This window comes from Spermophilus citellus, assembly GCF_964194105.1.
Source record: "Spermophilus citellus genome assembly, chromosome: 7".
Classification (NCBI taxonomy): domain Eukaryota; kingdom Metazoa; phylum Chordata; class Mammalia; order Rodentia; family Sciuridae; genus Spermophilus; species Spermophilus citellus.
This window is the reverse complement of record NC_138188.1, coordinates 92,576,763-92,589,129: the sequence shown is the minus strand read 5'-3', so window position 1 is coordinate 92,589,129 and position 12,367 is coordinate 92,576,763. Positions and strand designations below refer to the sequence as shown.

Genomic DNA, 12,367 nt, shown 5'->3' with positions numbered 1-12,367 from the left:
TAATTTCTCATTATTCTGAGTGCATGGGTTGCAGAATCACATTGGTTATGAAGTCAAATATATCCATACATCAATACTAGTGTCTATTTTATTCTGCTGCCCTTCCCATCCCCCTTCCCCTCTCCTCCCACCACTTCTCTATACCCAATATAATGTGACACACCTCTTTTTTTCCCCCTCACATTATCATACATGTATTTTGTATAACGATGCGGGTCTCCTTCCATCTTCCGTGAAATTCCCCTTCTCCCTCCCTTTCCCTCCCACCTCTCTTCCCTATTTAGTGGTAATCTTCTTCTCATGCTCTTCTTCCCTATCCCATTTTGAGTCACCCCCCTTATATCAGAGAAGACATTCGGCCTTTGTTTATTAGGGATTGGGTTAAGTTTTACAGAGGGAAATACCCTTTCCTACTGTGTTTGCTTTTGCATTATTTACAGCAGTGAAAGGGTCATAGTGCTTCTCTGAGCAGTCTTATGAGGTCTTGTCCAATCCTTTCCAATATAAGCATGACATTCTTGAGTCTGGTGTGGTGAGGTAGTATATAGAGCCCTGGGCTGATCAATAGAAGGTTCTAGTTCTGCTCTGTAATTTTCTGTGGAAGGAAATATACCTGACCTTCTGGGCTTTATGGTGATCTTTAGAAATATGGGGGAGCTTGACTCAATGGTATCTTACTTCCACTCCAATTCCAATGTTAGAAAAGGCTTACCATATTAATCAGAAGGTGAATTTGATTAATTATTTTTTTCTTTCTGAATTTAAAATCCTGCCATAGGATTACATGTTAAAAGTCTTGGGTTGAGTTTGTAGCTTGGAGGTAGAATGCTTGCCTAGCCTGAGTGAGGCAATGAGTTTGATTCTCAGCACCACATATAAATAAATAAATGAATAAAATAAAGCTCCATCAACAACTAAAAATAAAATTCTTTTCTACACTACTTTCATAGTGCAAACCCACTTTTATATGTTTATTAAGCTTTGCAGCTTTTTAAAAAACACTTGAATCCTATTCAATATTTGGTTATTAACAATTTAAATTAATCATTGCCTATTTAATTGTGAATTATCACATGGAAAGCAAAATCATTCAGGAGTTGGACTCCTCATTTATTAATGTGTGCTTAAGTTGTTTGAAATACAGGTAATCTGAGTCCAGGAAGAGTCCAAGGTCATCTAATACTGCATTTCATTGATTCTGTTGTCTACATTTTTATATTTTAATATGTTTATATTTAAATGTTTTAATGAAATTGGAATTTTTAATCATAGATGGCATCTTAGTATTGTATCCATAAATGAATCAATGATACTTTTATTTTTTCTCTTTTTAGTGGCACTGGGGATGAACCCAGGACCTTGTGCATGCTAGGCAAGCACTCTTATCACTGACTATCTTCTTAGCCCCTTTGTTCACACTTTTCTTAATAATACTTAAAGTAAAATAACAGCATACCTGCATATAAATATCTTACATTTGAAATACAATACATATTAATTCACTATAAACACCTAAATTCAAAACTATTTTTCTCTTCTTATGTAAATGCATTAAACATGTTAATTCTTATCTTAAACCGGTGTTTCGTGAACTTAATATATCCTAACATAGTTATTTTTAATATACAAAGGTATATTATCCATTTTAGTGCACTATAAGTTCTTGGGCTTAAACTGGGTTTTAATACATCTGGACATGTTTGGAGAACCTGTGTGTGTTTAGGAATTGTTAATGTATATAAACAGATTCATAGAGAAGAAAGTTTTGTTTTGGTGTCTGTGTCTAGACAGGCATATCTTTTGGGTTCTGTGGGAAGCAGACACTCAAATTTGGGACTACAATTTATTGGAAGTAACAGTTGTGAAAGATAAAAGGAAGAGGAATTGTATTGGGTAGAGAAAGCCTATAGATCTGACAAAGTCTCAGCCAACCCAATAAAGGGCTCTGGAGTAAGGATTATTCTCGAGATTGAGTCCTCTACTGAACAGAAATGTCCAGGCCTTGATACCCACACCCTACCCAGGCTGGTTGGGGGCTACCTACGAAGAGTAGCCCAGGACAGCATGGTGCCTGTTTTAGTTTTTCTTGTCCAAGGATTTATGTCTGAATCATGTAATGAGAAGTGTCAACAATTGGGAAAAGTGTGGGGTCTTCCTTTACTTGCAAGTTAACCGGTGAGTCTAGCACAGTTTCATGGGATGCTGGTGGAAGACGAGACTCCTAGGTCAGAGACGAAGGACTTTATTACTCATGACATAGTAGGCCACATGTTTACTTTGAATCTCTTGCTCCAGTTCCCACAGGAAGATGCAAAAAGGGCTAGGTGAAGCCCACAAACACAGTGAAATATGTTACAGGAGATGAAGTCAGAGCTTAGGGAATCGGAAGCTTTTATAGAGGATAGAAAGTCTGCTGCATGACCTTTGCCCCAGAGGACGGTAAGCAAATCTCCTTTGTTCCAGAAGGAGACACTGTATTTTCTAAGACTGTTGGTCATACAGACATCCTTAAAGAGATAATCCAGGATGGAAGTAGCCAGCCATTCTGTTTACAAGAGGTACATAAATGTGACTGACTCATGGAGAACTTTCTTCCCACAAAATGCTCTAAACAGGCTGAAGGAAGTATTTTCATTAGTGGCTTTGGGACACAAGGAACACAAAGCAAAGAGAGAGACAATGCTATCTCAGTTCCAAATAACTACTAACACATAGTAGGGAGAGGAACACTCTTCTCACTTCTTATAATGTTCGGGGACCTCAGTTCAGAGAGAATTACAGGGGAGGCAAGTAGGCAACTCAAATGGTACAAGCTGGAGGAGTACCAAGAAACAGCACTATTGGAATGAATATTAGCACTTTGACTTTTCTCCCTGTTTGTAGCAAATTGGTCCACAGTCTGAAAATGATGAGAAGGTTGTGCAAACTTTGGAGATGTGCTTAAAGATAACTGGCAGGTGCAGATGCTGATTTTGCGTAATTTCTGTCTTACATGGAGGTGAGAAAGGAAATTTAAGATAAGACCATTAATATTACCCTACCAGTAATATACTGAGAGGCTTGTGTAAAGAAACTCAGGTCATACCAGAAGTGCTTAGTATTTCTCACAAGTTTTTTTTTTTTTGATGTATGAATATTTAGTAACTCTGTCCAACCTAATTATATTTAAAAATATATCTATTTATGTTTCTTTTCCCTCTAAATTCTCCCTTTTCCTGAACAACTTAAAGAATGAGTAAGCAAATAATTTCACTCTAGGTTAAAAAAAGTTCAAGTTTTAGAATTAATGAAAGAATTTCTTACACACAATTCAAAGTTCAGTTCATATCTACCTCTTCCTTGAAGCTGATCAAGTCCAGATTATAGTAGGTTATTCCTCCTTCAACTCTAAAAATGTTTTTTCACATACCACTGGAAGTGATTAGATGAAGTGCTTTGTTTGGAATTCTGGATCTGTGTTCCAACTCTTGTGCAAGGCAGCCATGAGCAATATGGTCCATGAATTTGGGATATGGAAGTTGCTGCATGCATTATTTATTCAATGACGCCACCTGACTAGCTCTTTAAAACTTTTCCATAAAAAGCAGCTTCCCCCCACCCGCCGAAGAAATGCAATCTTATGAGACAAATGTTTCTTTTAGTCTGTTGCAGCTGCTATAATTAAATACCCGAGACTGGGTAGTTTATCAACAACAATAACTTATTTCTCATAGTTCTGGAGACTGAGAAGTCCAAGATATAGACACTAGCTGATTTAGCATTTGGCCTATTTCCTGCTTCACAAAAGTTACCTATTCCTGTGTCCTCTCATGCAGACAGAAGTATATGAGCTCCCTTGGGCCTATTTTTTAAGGGCATTCATCCAGAGCCCTGATGACCTAATCTCCTCCTAAAAGGCTTTGCATCCTTGTGGTGTCACTTTGGGGGCTGATTTCAACACACCCCACCCCTCCCACCTGCCATGCTGATTTCAACATGAATTTGAGGGAAGGGCATTCAGACTGTAGCACTTTTCAAAACAATTTTGGGAAACAGTGCAAAATCTGAAACTCACTTGGAGATTCACTGCGCACCTTGCCATCATAAAGACTATGAGAATTGTGCTTAAATAAATAAATCTGCTTGAATAAATACAATCTAGTATCTTCAAAAAAAATTTAAATACAGACCTCTTTTCTCTATAACATCTTAACAAACTAGCCACACAGTACTCTGTGATGAGCTTTGTTTTAGTATCTTGTGTAAAGAATTACTCTTGAATTATTCACCTTTTGTATATGTTTTATATCTCTTTGCAGCTGAACTATAAACTTGCTGAGAACAGGGACTATGTCCTACATGTCTTACACCCATTATGGAATCTATCTACATGATTGGAGTGTAATATGTGTACTTTGGATATCATAACTAAGTTGACCAGAGTAAGAATGGTGGTTACATATGCTTCACAGATTCACTAGTATTTGTATAGTATTTGCAATTATACAGTAAGAACTGCATGAAAATTTTAGAACAGGTAGGGATACCAAGTTAACACACTATCCTCAAAATAAAGGAGCTTAAGGGCTTTTGAAGCAAATTTAAGATTATGGGTTCATGTGGCAGCAGAAGAGAAAAAAGAATATAAAGATTGTGACAGCAGGTATTGACTTATCTGAGATGAGTTTTCTCTAAACCTCAATGCACAGTATGCCCGGATGCTTAGGAAGCAGTATGCATGGTGAAGTGCTTTTCTCTGGGCTAGACTAAGTTCAGGATTTAACTCTGCCCCTTGCTAGCTATATGAGCTCAAGTCAATCTCTTAATCCTTTTTATCTAGAAAATGGAATTTAAAAAGTGCCGACCTTATAGGGTTATTATGAACATTAAATAAGATATTTAAAGAATTTGACACAGTGCCCGTTCCACATGCTAGACAGAAATCAATGCATGTAATCTATTATTTTTGCTAGGGTGGATTAGGAAAAAAATGATCTTCGTACTTTTGAAAAGCAATGTATAAATCTTTTTACCTTGATGTTTTCAGATGTCTCTTCTTTCTCAGTTTTTATACACTTGATATATGCTGTGTCTTACATGTCAGTGTGAGCCCTCAGCTTTGTACAATCAGTGAAAATCATGTTATAAGGTCTGTCCTCAGGGCAAAAACCAGGCCCTGCACTTTTTTAGACTTGCTGAGCCAGCACAGTATTTGCTAGTAGTTAAATGCTCAGTAAATTCTTATTAAACATTACATTTAGGATATTATATTTTAATTAAAAATATATTAAATATTAAAAATAAGCAAATAACTTTCAAATGTGATGATGAATTACTGACTAGTCCTTTTAAGTTCAATAGGGTATATCTGGCTAGATATTTGAATTGTTGTTTTGTATGTTTTCTTGTAACAGATGAGCTTTCTTTTTTTAATTTTTTATTTTTTTTAGTTGTAGATGGACACAATGCCTTTATTTATTTATTTTTATGTGGTGCTGAGGATCGAACCCAGTGCCTCATATGTGCTAGGCAAGCACTCTACCACTGAGCCACAACCCCAACCCTAGAGCCTACTTTTATATTTGCTTCTGATCCCAACCACAAGGCTTTAATTGCTTGTTTAAATTGCCATTGTCTCTTCTTTTTCCTTTCCGAAATTCATGATTTCCTCCAACAGCAACAATAACTCTTTTAACTTTAATACTATCAGGATTAGAATTAATTATTTTAAAACAGTTCCTCAATTGTATGACTAAAAATATCATGGATGACGGTGAGGAGGCTTCTTAAACATTTCTGGTGTGTTTCATTATTTCTGTTGGCTGCTTTGGCTTTACTCAGTGCACACAAAGCCTGGATTGAGCATACCCTTATGTTTCTTGTAAGCCCCGAGGTCTATTTTGGAACTTGACTGGAGGATTGTCCCTTAGAACATGTTTATTCTTCCTGTAAAAGAAAAATAGAATGAGAAAGCACTAACTTGGTAAACCTCCCGAATCCTTACAGTTTTAGAAACTTGCCAAGCCTCAAAATTTACAAGGAAAGTACTTTTATTTCACGGAGGAGAAGGAAGACCAGGAAAGTTAAGGAACTCACCCAGTCACATTGCTGGTAACTAGCTGAACTGGCATCTGAGCCTGCAGGTCAGTCTGATAGGAGTTTGTAGTTTTTAATGTTTTTTTCCTATTTTATTTATTTACTTATTTATTTAGCTGTAGTTGGACACAATACTTTTATTTTTTTGTTGTTGTTTGTTTAATATGTTTTAGTTGTTGGTAGACCTTTATTTTATTTATTTGTATGTGGTGCTGAGAATCGAACCCAGTGCCTCACGCATGCTAGGCAAGCACTACCACTGAGCCACAACCACAGCCCCCCTTTATTTTGTTTATTTATTTTTATGGACAGGTAGGGATACCAAGTTACACTCTGTCCTCAAAATAAAGGAGCCTAAGGGCTTTTGAAGCAACTTTAAGATGATGGGTTCTTGTGGCAGCAGAAGAGAAAAAAAGAATATAAGGATTGTGACAGCAGGTATTGACTTATCTGAGACGAGTTTTCTTCTCCAAACCTCAATGCGCAGTATGCCTGGATCGAACGCAGTGCTCTACCACTAAGCCACAATCTCAGCCCCAGGAGCTTGTAGTTTTAACCTGTGCTGTATGCCGTCTCTTACCCATAGCTTTTCACTGTAGTTGCTGTTTCCATAGTGAAAATCTGAATGAGTAGGCAGAGGAAGCCATTTGACCTGTGCTGCCAGGACACTGCAATACCTCCCACTTTTCTTCATACATATTCTAATTCTCTGGGTATGTTTTAATATTGAAAAGAAACAAAATGTTTCACTGTTACGTTAAAAAGTCATCATTTGTTCCATAGACTTCAGACTTGTTTTCTGGTTTTCACAGTCACTCAACACCTACTGAAAACTCTCATTCATGTTGAGTCAGATGGTAAGATGTATAGGCAGTTCTACAGATTATGAATAGGAGACTTGGAATGGCTACCATTACGTACTTTTTTTTTTTTTTTAAGCCAGAATTTTAAATAAGTGGCTGCTGTGATTACCTACTGATTCCCATGTGAGGATCTAATGTTATATCACTGACTCATCTGAAGTTTATTAGTCATCAATAAAGCAACTAGAACATAATAAAAAAGAGGGGAGATTAATGATTTTATTTATCTTGCAAAGCATTTCAAGAACATGCATTTGTCATAAGCGGAAGCCTGTGCTTTTGTTCACTAAGAGTTGGTTTCCATAAGTATTCTAAGCCTAAAATTGACTTTTAGTATGTTAAAATCTTCCGAGAATGCTATCTTTCTCCAAAAAGCTCACAAAATGATAATTTGCAAACATGAAGGCAGGGACTTTTACTTCTGGACTTTCCACCATAAGTAGATTCTACGTGAATTCCATATTTAAGAAATTTTTCTTGGATCACTGGGTCTACAGGAAGAAAGGAAAATCTTCAGTAGCCCAAAACATGACAAAGGAAACACAAAATATAATCTGTGAAGTGAACCAGAGCAATGAGAAGCAAGCCCTGGGAAAAGGCAGAGTCTGGCTATAAAGCTAATGCCAGGGTCAAGATAAGGAAACCAAAGCTTAGGAATGCAACAGGCTTGAGGTGATGACCCTAAACACTCCCAGATTAAGCTGGGGAATCTTAGAATGGGCGAGAGTGATCTTATGTCTGCAGTACTAGCTGACTCTTAGAAGAAACAAATTTAATTCTTCCTGGATGATAATGTATCCCCACCTCCCCCCAGATTTTGGAGACCAGGGCTTATCAAGAAAGGTAAAAAGTGATAGACTCCTCATACTTTGGGTTGAGACCCTGGACAGTTCACTCCAGGGGTAAAGGTTAACTGTAAATGATGCAGCCCCTTGTTGGCACTGAAACTAGTTTGAAATATCTCAATTTATAATATTGGATTAAGGTAAGTCCAGATTCAGGGTTCTTAACCATCAGGGAAGATAAGATAAGCCAAAATTTAATTGTAAAATCATGTATATATACATATATATGAAATCTGTCACACCATTAAAAAGTCAGTAAGCGGATAAAATCAAAATCGAAGAGAAACAGCACATAATGGAAGAGGCCACAGGGGAGCCATTAAATGGAAGTAATAGACAGATTTTAAACTAACTATGTGACTATGTTCAAGATATTCCAATAGAGTACTAAATAGATATTCTCTAACTGAACAAATTAACAATAATGTGAAATTGAAATTCAATGGTGGATTTACCCTCAGATTAGACCCAGAAGAAGAGAAGATTACTGAATCAGGAAGTAGTTCAAAGAAAAAAAATTTTAAGATAGAAAATAGATAAAATAGAATGAGAAGCTTAGGGGGTAGTATGGGACACATCTGAAATTTAGATAATTAGATTTCCTGGAGGAGGGAGTAGAAAGAAAATAAGGCAGAAGTATATTTGAAATGAAATAAATTTATAACTTTCCCCAAAAGGATTAAAGACATCAAACCATAGATTCAAAGTGCTTTGTGAAATTCAAAGCAGTGTAAATAAAAGCAAAATCACACATAGGTACATTACAACAAAGCTGCTGAACTACAAAGAGAAATGCTTAAAAGCAGTGTGTGGTGGGGTGTCTTTGTAACCCCAAAGAAATCAAACTAGGATGATCCATCAACACTCATGATATGTAGCTAAAGCCCATGGAGAGAAATTTTTAAATATAAGAAAAGAATAAACCATCTAAAGAAATTAGGAAAAATAAAACCGTAAATAAATCCTGAAGAAAGTAGAGGAAGAGTAGAAATAATATAGAAAACAGAAATCAATGGTAGATTTTTAAAAACGGGGGTGGGGTGGGCAGCAGGCAGCAAGGGGACAGGAGGACAGACAGCAAGGGTTAGGAAGCCAGCAAGCTGAGCAGTGAGTCAGTGAGAGAGGCCAGGTCCTAGGGCAGCTGAGGTTCCTCTAGACACAGTGCTGCTAGTCTTCATCAGAGGGGTTGGGTGAGACTCATTCATGGCCCTTTTACTGAAGGTGGATCAGGAAGTAAATATCAAGTTGGATTCTTTCAGGGAGCAAATCACAACTGAGGCAGAAGATTTGGTGGCCAATTTTCACCCAAAGAAGTTGTTAGAACTTGATAGGTTTTTGAAGGAACCAATGATGAATATCTACAACCTAATTCAGATCCTCTCAGACACACATTTCCCATCCCCAGACCCCACTCTTCTCACCAATAGTTAGGATGAATTGGATGATCCCACTTGGAAATTAGTGTGAAGAGACCCTCCAAGGAATCAAGGTGTTTACAATGCTCAATGGGATGCTAACAGGCAACCAGCTGCTCATGGACACTGTGGAGAAAGTGAAACCTAAGATTCAGCTGCTGATAAAAAAATGTAACACAGTCAAAATGTGGGTATGGCTCCTCATGCCCAGGATAGAAAATGGAAACAACTTTAGTTACCCATTCAGGAAAAGACAGCTGAGAACTAAAAACAGTTGAGAATGAAGCTGCATCTTATCTAGACTAGATTTCTAGATATAATAAGTCATACTGGTTTCTAAAGTAGTTAAAATATTCCCATGTGAAGGACTATCAGTTATATTGTCAGAGATTTATGAGAAAGAATATATATCACCCTTCAGCTCATTATATTAGAGCTGAGAAGTCAATATGTCACAGGCTATAGGCCCATGTATTCAAGGATTAATCTGCAGCATTGTGCTATTGTGTGAGGTAGTGAAACCTTTAAGAGGTAAGGTCTAAAGGGAGGAAGTTAGTTCATTAGGGGTGTACCCTTGAAGGGGATGTTGATAGTCCAGCTACTTCATTTTCCTTTGTTTTACTTCTTGGAAGCTATGGGTTGAGGAGCTTCCTCAAGTGGCCAGGGGAACAGCTCCTCTCTTTATGACTTAAAGCTAGTGTTTCTTGACTCTGGGAGACTTTGGATTCTCCCTGCCACAGTTGTTCTTGTGGTGACATAGAGTTTTTCATCTACATACATCCCGCACTGAACCTGATCATGACAAGAAACAGTCTTCAGCTAAATCTCTAGCCCCTTCAGATGTTTTTATAACCAGAGGTTTTCACATACATGTATATGTATGCATGTATATACATATGATCATGTGTGAACATGCCTTCCTATTTCATTATCTAATATTAACCCCCCCCCCCGCCCCCCCACACCTCTCAGGAAGTGGTAATTGTCTTAGTAATCACCTGCCCCAGTAAAAGTCCAGGGCATAATCATCCTTCCAGTGTTGTAGCCTCTTGATGCTCAGGATAAGTTACAGTAGTACCAAGAGAAGGGAAGTGGAGAGATTGGGAAGGGACTCTTCCTCTGGACTTGAATCCTTCTTTTTTTTTCAGTGCTGGGAATTGAACCCAGGGCCTTGGGTATGCTAGGTATTGAACTACAATCCCAGCCTAGCAGATGTTTTTTGGTGCTATTGCAAAAACTTTTCCTAGGTCAGTTGTAAATTGGGATGGGGATATCTGCAGCTGTGGGGTCCAGATGCTGCAGTTCCATTTGGGTTTTTTTTTTTTTATCTGGGAAATAGTACTCTTATTTATTGTATGGTGTTTTCAGGAAAATCAGTCATTTGTAAGTAAATCCATGTGACATGCATATACACTTGTGTCTGTGTGTGTGTTTAAAAATATACTGGGCAAGTCCAAATCATAGAAGAGTTGGTTCCTTTCTCTTGAATACTCTGGAGATATCACTTATGGTTGTAGCTTCCAATACTGAGAGTCAATATCTACAATCAACCTGCCATTGAGTCTCAATGTCTATTTCTGACTTTTGTTCTTCTCTGTCACTGTTTTCCAACCCCCAGTCATATTTTTACCTTGGCTACATCATTTTTGCATGGGGTAATTCTAGTATTCTGCAGCAAAGGAGTCAGGATGCTGTCATCCCATGAACAGTGCTCAGTAACAAATCTGTTGCATTTTACACAGGCGTTGCCTCTACCCACCTTCCAGATCTCCTCCAGCTGAAACCATTCCCTCCTCCTCCCAAGCATTTTTTAGTTTTTCTTTTTGTTCGATTGTGCTACTCATCTACCATCCTTGGATTGTAATGTAAAATTCTTTTTACCATGTCAAGAAATTATTTAAAATACAGGTACTTTGATTTCTTTTTCTTAAAAAAGGGGACAGGAGATAGAATAAATAGAACCAAAATACGATACTTTGGAAAAAGTAATAAGGTTGATAAACACTTTATGAGATTTATCCAGAAAAAATAAAGCAGAAGCAATGCAGAAATATCCACTATTAGAAATGAAAAGGTGACATTTCTACTAGATTAAAAAGAGTTAATCTTTCCAAGATGACAATTCTCCCCAATATGACCTATTGGATCTATTAGTACAATCCTAATGGAAATTCTGTTTTTTATGTATAAATTGACAAGATGATTATAAAATATATATAGCCAAGAGCCAAGAGCCAATAATAATTAGCTTACTTAATGAAGAAGATAAGATACTCCATCTAATTTTAAGCTTGTTATGAAATAATAATAATTATAATAATGTGGTGCTGGCATAATACACAGACTAATATAACAGGAGAGTGCCCAGAAACAATCCCCACTTATAAGACTACTTGACTTATGATAAGAAGAAATTATAGAATAGTGGCAAAGGAAAGATTTTTTTCAATAAATGGTGCTGGGTCAACTATGTAACTATATACAACCAGTGATATTGATCAGATGGATGTTGGAGGGGTTTTGGAAAATAATATAGAATATCTTCATGACTTTGAGGATGGTAATAGATTTTTTAAGCAGCACACATGAAAGCATTAAGCAGAAAGTAAAGGATTGATATAGAGTATTTAAAATTAAGAACATCCATTTCTCAAAAGAACAGAGTGGAAGAACATATGAACAACACTATCATCAACAAAAATCTCATGTTCAGAATGTATAAAGAGCTGTCATAATGGATAAGACATGAAAAAATGAGATGCATAACAAAATGAAATAAAATACAACAAAATTAACATAAAGAGAAATATGATAAAGATTAAAACAGAAAATAAAGAGAAAGATCAAGCATGCAATAGAAATGATCAACCATATTAATTTCTGAAATACTAATAAAGTCAAAAAATTTTGGATGGATTTATAACATAATAATAATGATATAACCATGCTTTCTGTTCAGAATAAGGAAGATTATAAGCAAGTTTATTTCAATATATTGGGAATTTTGGAAAAATGAATTAATCCTTAAAAAGTTGATTTACCAAAATTGTCTCAGTGAAGGGAAGGGAGAGGGTATGGGAATAGGAAATACAGTAGAGTGAATTGGACATAACTTTTCTTTGCTCATATGTGAATATATGCCCCATGGAAACGCTACATCATTTACAAC

The 12,367-nt window shown here is 36.7% G+C and overlaps 1 pseudogene across 1 annotated transcript; it reads left to right on the top strand.

Moving 5' to 3' along the window:
• Positions 1–8,986: 8,986 nt before the first annotated feature.
• LOC308653361 (proteasome activator complex subunit 3-like) lies at positions 8,987–9,709 on the top strand (annotated as a pseudogene). The gene has a single exon. The product of its transcript is annotated as a proteasome activator complex subunit 3-like (transcript).
• Positions 9,710–12,367: the final 2,658 nt, after the last annotated feature.